Source organism: Hipposideros armiger, unplaced genomic scaffold (assembly GCF_001890085.2).
Source record: "Hipposideros armiger isolate ML-2016 unplaced genomic scaffold, ASM189008v1 scaffold_376, whole genome shotgun sequence".
Lineage (NCBI taxonomy): Eukaryota > Metazoa > Chordata > Mammalia > Chiroptera > Hipposideridae > Hipposideros > Hipposideros armiger.
In genome coordinates, this window is record NW_017731726.1 from 614,230 (window position 1) to 620,877 (window position 6,648).

Consider the following 6,648-nt stretch of genomic DNA (forward strand, 5'->3'; position numbering starts at 1 on the left):
CAACTAGATTGAAGAACAAAACGACAGCAACTTGTCTGTTCCCCTTTCCCCAATTCCCCAGCACTGTTCCCATCCCCCCAATTCCCCAATAAAAAAAAATCTTTAAAAAAAAAAAAAAAGCTAGAGCAATTATAAACTTAAGCATAAATATTATAACATGTTTCTACATTTTAAATTTTACTTAGATTTTTAGCATGCTAGTTAGACCACTAATAAATGCTAACAAGAAAATAAGCATTAAGTGCCTATTCTGTAAAATCCTTTTTTAAGCTAGCATGCACCACTCCTTATAATAGATATTTAAGAATTTGGAAGTAAAGCCCGAGAGTATTAATGCTTATTTTTATTAGTCAACAGCTAAAATACAGATGTACCTTGGTATATAAAGCTTGAAGTTCTCCTCTCCACTCAGCTTTAAATACTTGGTGTACTTAAATGTTTTTGACAACTTAACAAAATTAATATGTACATTAATATGTGAAATTAAATAAAAGTAATGTAAGTATTAATGTGAAAGTAATTTACATGTATATCTAAAAATGTCTGCTCTTAAAAGAATAGATATTTATGACAGTTTTATGTGAAATTTTGAAACTTCGTTAAAAGATGTTTTCCTTAATATTTATTTTTTATTCTATTTCATGAATATGAAATTTCCTCCTAAATATTTATACTTCCAGTGTTACCTCCCTCAATAACTGAAAATAAATGCTACAGAGAGCAGCTGTCACATATCAAATGTCATAGCTATCGCATTTGGTTACTTCTCTTGGTTTTCTAGTTCATTATCTTAAAAATGCTGGAAATAGTTTTAAGGGAGAAGATAATGATAATACTTTTTTAAAGGTAGATTAAGTAAACTTATTCAAGACACAGTGACTTTTTTGGGGGGAGGGGTATAAAACAAATATAATATGGCATTGAAATCCACAGAAATCATACACTTTATTGCATAGATGAGGTGGGGCTAGGAAAATCAGCAGAAAACAGAAGCCAGGCAGGCAGGGCCATGTAAGCTGAGCTGTCTGAAGGGCAGCAAGAAGCCCTGGGGGGCTGTGAGTAATGGAGAGAAATTATTATTGGGTTGTCAGAAAAGTCATGACGCATTTTTGCAACGAAAAACATAGAAAAAATAAGTCATGACTTTTCCGACCCAATATATCTGTGTTTTAGAAATACCATTATGTGGCTTCCAGATAAGAAAAGATGCAAAACTGTAGGCAAGAAAACCAGCAGGTGAGAGATGCTGGTTGTTTGTGTGCTGGATGGTGAGATGGGAATGAGGAGAAACAGATTAATCCAAATTATATTTATGAGAAATAATTGAAAGAGTTTTGAGATTAATGTACTGAGTTACAGAATGGGACTATGTCAGAGGTCTAAAGAACATCAATATTGAAGAGATACATTTAAGAGTAATTTGCAAAAGTTGTTTGAAAAGGCGTGGCCAAAAATGTAAGAATATGGTTAGAGAAACAAACCAAGAGAAGCATGTGTTTCAAGAAAAAGGGAGTCAAATTCTACTGAGAGATTAAGAGTAGACCTCATCATTGCCTCTATGAAATAATTATGTTGGAAAGTAGAAATAAACAAGAGACTTCCACTATCAACATAATTGTGGAAATACGAGGTTAGACAATTCGGTTTGCAAACTCATCCTAGAAAAAGTGCTACATACATCATTGCTGAATATCACTACAGTCACCTTCGAAGTTCTCCCCTTGGGAAGCTATGCACCATCGCCAGCGCCTAGTCCACCCTTCAAAGCAATTTTGGAACTTTTTCTGGAATGGCCATTAGAACTCTTGTCATATTACCTTTGATGTCCTGAATGTCATCAAAATGTCTTCCTTTCAATATTTCCTTTATCTTCAGGTAAAGGAAGAGTCATTGGGGGCCAGATCAGGTGAGTAGGGAGGGTGTTCCAATACAGTTATTTGTTTACTGGCTAAAAACTCCCTCACAGACAGTGCCATGTGAGCTGGTGCATTGTCGTGATGCAAAAGTCACAAAATGGTTGGCAAAAGTTCAGGTTGTCTAATTTTTTAATGCAGCCTTTTCAGCACTTCGAAATAGTAACTTGGTTAACTGTCCAGTTGGTACAAATTCATAATAAATAATCCCCCTGATATCAAAAAAGTTTAGCAACATCATTGCAACAAGTTCTCAAACTTAATTGTCAGACCTCATTGATAAAAATTAAAAAATACAGTATTACTATCCCCAAAAAATGTATGGTGGACAGGAAGAATAGAAAGAATAAAGAAGAATCATATTAACTTTGTCATAGACCAGCATAGACAATCAATAGTTATTGTCTAAAGATATAATTATAGATATCAGAGTTGTGTTATAGAAAATGTCAGAGTAGAACTCTCAAAAAGTAAGTCCCTTGACTGAAGCAGCAATTAAACTGGCAAAAATTTATAGAATTAACATTTTTAGATGTATAAAATCTGTATGTATGTAAAAAAAAATTACATGGAAAAAAAATGTCCATTAAAACTTCAATAAGAAAGTATTGTAGTATTTTTGCCTACTCACTTACCATCTTCCATCCTCCAGGCATAGAAATGGTGGCCTGAGTGCTAGGTGGCACCTTGCTGGTGCCAGGGAGTGAAATACCCTATTCTCAAAATGTTGTAGCTATGAATTTTGAACAGTGTAGAGGCTCCTTTCAGATGGAAGCAGCTCCGCAGGCTGTTGTCAATCAAAAGTTTTAAAGACATACACTACCTGTAGCCAACTGGAACAAGGGACAGCTGATAAGGCAGGCAGCAGACTCAAAAAAAAAAAAAAGAAAAACCTAAGAAGGAGGAGACTAAAGAGGAAGATGCTTGAAGATATAAGGGCTTTGAAGCACTACCATATACACCAAGGAATCTGTGATATAACATGCATGCTCAGAGCCAGAGGCATGCTCAGAAGTACCTGAAAAAATCCTAAGCTAACATCCGTAGTTGATCTTCGGTTTCTGCACAAGTGAGAGGGAAAGTCTAAGGCAGAATTGCTGGCAGTTTGGCTAAATGTTGAAGGAGTGTCCCAGCTCAGAGCCAATCTGCTAAGAAAAGGAGAGTTTCTGGGTTTTGTTTGTTTGTTTGTTTTATTCCTGGTATTTAAGTGAATCTCTCAGTATTATGACTGGAGATTTTTTTAAAAAAATTCTGTTGGGCTGACTGCAAACTGAGAGAGAGAGAGAGAGAGAGAGAGAGAGAGAGAGAGAGAGAGAGAGAGAGAGAGAAAAAAAAGACTTCAGTGACCATATAGAACAACAAATACAGTCTGCAAAAATATTTTTGAAAAAGTCAATAAACAGATAACTGCAGCCAACAACAATGAACAGCAAACCCTCAGAGTGGGAGAAAATATACAGACTTACACATTGTAATATTCAAATGGTTCAATTTTCAAAGAAAAGTACAAAGCATACAAAGGGATAATTATGGATCACTCACAGGAAAAAGAAAAGGAAATTAGCAGAAACCATTTCTGAGGAAGGCTCAGACATTGGACTTAATAGACAACGACTTTGCATCTTTTAAATATGTTTAAAGAGCTAAAGGAAATCATGGAAAAAGAATTAAAAAAATAGGAAAATTTTGTTTGAGCAAATAGACAGTATCAGTAAAGAGATTAAAAAAATATTTTTTAAAAGAGAATCAAATAGAACTTACAGAGCTGAAAAGAAAAAAATAATTGAAAATTTAAAACAAATCACTGGAAATGTTATACAGCAGTTGAGCAGACAAAAGATAGAATCAGCAAAATTGAAGATAGGGCAATTGAGGAGCAGAAAGAAAAAAAGGAAGTAAGGCAGAGCATAAGGGACCTATAGGACACCATCAATCAGACTAATATATGCATTATGGAAGTTCTAGAAGGAGAAGAGAAAGGGGCAGAAAGACCATTTGAAGAAATAATGGCCAAACTCTTCCCAACTTCGAGGAAAGAATAAATTTACACATCCAAGAAGCTGAAAGAATTCCAAGAAAGATAAACTCAAAGAGATCCACACCAAGATGCATTATAATTAATCAAGTGAAAGACAAAGACAAGAGAGAATCTGAAAAGCAGCAAGAGAGAAGCAACTCCAAGTACAAAGGACGCTCATTAATATTAACAGCTGATTTCTCATTTGAAAGTATGTAGGCAAAAGTCAGAAGGATGACATATTTAAACTTCTGAATGAGATCACATCAGCAAGATGGCAAAGTAGGAAACCTTACACATCATCTCTCACAGAAACACTGATTTAACAATAATATTGGCACCAAAATACCTTAAAGAAAAATTCAAAATTGAGCTAAGAAGTAGAAGCATCCTAGAGTGGCACAAACTAAGATCAATCACATTTACATGGGTAACAAGAGCAATTTCAGTTTTCTCACATCAGTCCCTCTCCGAAACAGGCAGAGCTCTCAGCACCAAGAAGGTTGCCTCAGGGCATGATTCTCCCATGGACAGATGGTGAGATTAGAGTGTGCACTGGGCTTCATGGACTCTCAGAGTGCCCTCTGTGCAGCTGGTTTCTAGCTTGCCTCATACTAAGCACTGAATAACCAAAACAGCTTGGTCTCCTGATACAGTTAGAAACAAAGTGAAGGGAAGCGCATATTTTTATTTATTTATTTATTTTTTTGCATGATTGAGGGGAAGCAAAGAACTGATGATTTTCCTCCAGGAGGGAAGAAAGGAAGCAAAGGGGGCCTTGCCTCCAGCCTTGGAGTGGCTAATAATAAGCACTGCTGACCAATGGACATGTCTGTCAAAATCAGTCCACGGAGACTGGGAGAGGTAGTGCTTCTTCACATGCACAGACAACAAAGCAAATCCACAAAGAACATGAAGAATCAAGAAATATAACACACTCAAAGAGAGAAAACAAGTCTCTAGTAATCAACCTGAAAGAAATGGCTGAAATGAGTTGTAAATCACTTTCGCTCTAGTGTAAAAGTTAAAAGACAAAAAATATTAGAAGAACTACATAATGATTTGTTAATAGATACACAGTATAAAAAGATGTAAACTGTCACATCAGTAACAAAATATGGGGGAGGGAGAATTAAAAGTGTAGAGTGGCTGAATAGATTAAAAATAAATAATTGAACCATGTGCTGCCTATAAGAGACCCACTTGAACTTTAAGGACACACACAGGCTGAAAGTAAAGGATTAGAAAACAATATTCTACACAAATGAAGAAGTGACTATTTTTATATCAGACAAAATGAACTTAAATTAAAAAACTGCCACAAGAGACAAAGAGGGTCATTATATGATGATAAATGAATCAATTCATCAAGAGGATATAAGAAATATAAATATATATGCACTTAACATTGGAGACCTAAATATAAAAATATTAACAGCTCTTGAGGGAGAAGTGGATAGACAACCATACAATAACAGTAGCAGACGTCAATAATACTCCATTTTCCACAATGGATAGATCATCCAAAAGAAAATCAGTAAGGAAATAGCATACTTGAACAACAATATAGACCAAATTAACTTAAATGTATATAGAATATTCCATCCTACAGTACCGGAATATACGTTCTTTTAAGTGCACAAGAAAAATTCTCAAGAATTTTAACCATTACATATAAAATAAAAATGTTAGGGCCAAAAATGAGTCTTAACAAATTTAATAAGACTGAAATCATTAAGTATCTTTTCCGACCACAGTGGGAAGAAACTAGAAATCAATAACAGGAGGAAAATTGGAAAATTCACAAATGAGTGGACATGAAACAACACACTCCTGAACAATCAATGGATCAAAAAGGAAATAAAAAGGTAAATTAAAAAAAAAATCTTGAAACAAATAAAAATGGAAACACAACAGATCAAAACGTATGGGGCGCAGTAAAGCAGTATTGCTGAAATGCCCACGCACACTTACATTTACAAACTGCTCGAGGCTTGCTGGCATCACAAGGCCCACGCATGGGTCCAAAGGGCAGGTGCCCAGCTAAGCAGCCCTTGGATTGGCAGAGAGCAGCCACCACACGAGGAAGAGCGTAACACTGCAATTCACACTCACAATAGAGTAGCAGCTGTAACTTTTTGTGTGACGTACAACATTTTTGTTTTTGGCTAAACATGTAAAACAAATCTTTTCCAAGTTACATTGTTTTTAGCTTTATCTTTAGTCCTTAGGGTCTTCTTCGGACTTAACTTTAATTTTTATGAAACAGTTTGCTGCCTATTAAGAGTTGCAAACATATGACTTTGGAAAACGCAGAGCAATAAATAATAACACAATTTCACATAGTTTAATATTTGTAATAAGTTTTAAAGAATTAAAATCACATAGAAAAATACAGATGGAAAATAGCACTCCCGGGAATTATTACAAAGGTCAATCCAAATTCATTATCTGGACTTCTTTCCCCATTCTTGGCGCCAGCTTAAGCTCCGGACACTTCTGAACTCTCTTTTGTGGTTCACAGCCTAAACATTCCCCTGCCCCCTGCTTGCTTTATTTTTCTCCACAGCATTTACTTTTATCAGCCTACGTTTTACTTGTTTGTTTCTTTATCTGTTTTCCCCTTATCAGAAGGTAAATTCCATGAAAGTGAGGAAACATACATACTTTAGTCATTGCTAAGCCTCAATGCCCACACGGTAACGGTAACATTGGATA

The 6,648-nt window shown here is 35.4% G+C and overlaps 1 protein-coding gene across 2 annotated transcripts in view; it reads right to left on the reverse strand.

Moving 5' to 3' along the window:
- The window catches only part of TNFSF13B (TNF superfamily member 13b), a 32,200-nt gene that overhangs the window by 9,163 nt on the left and 16,389 nt on the right, over nt 1–6,648 (reverse strand). The window lies entirely within an intron of this gene.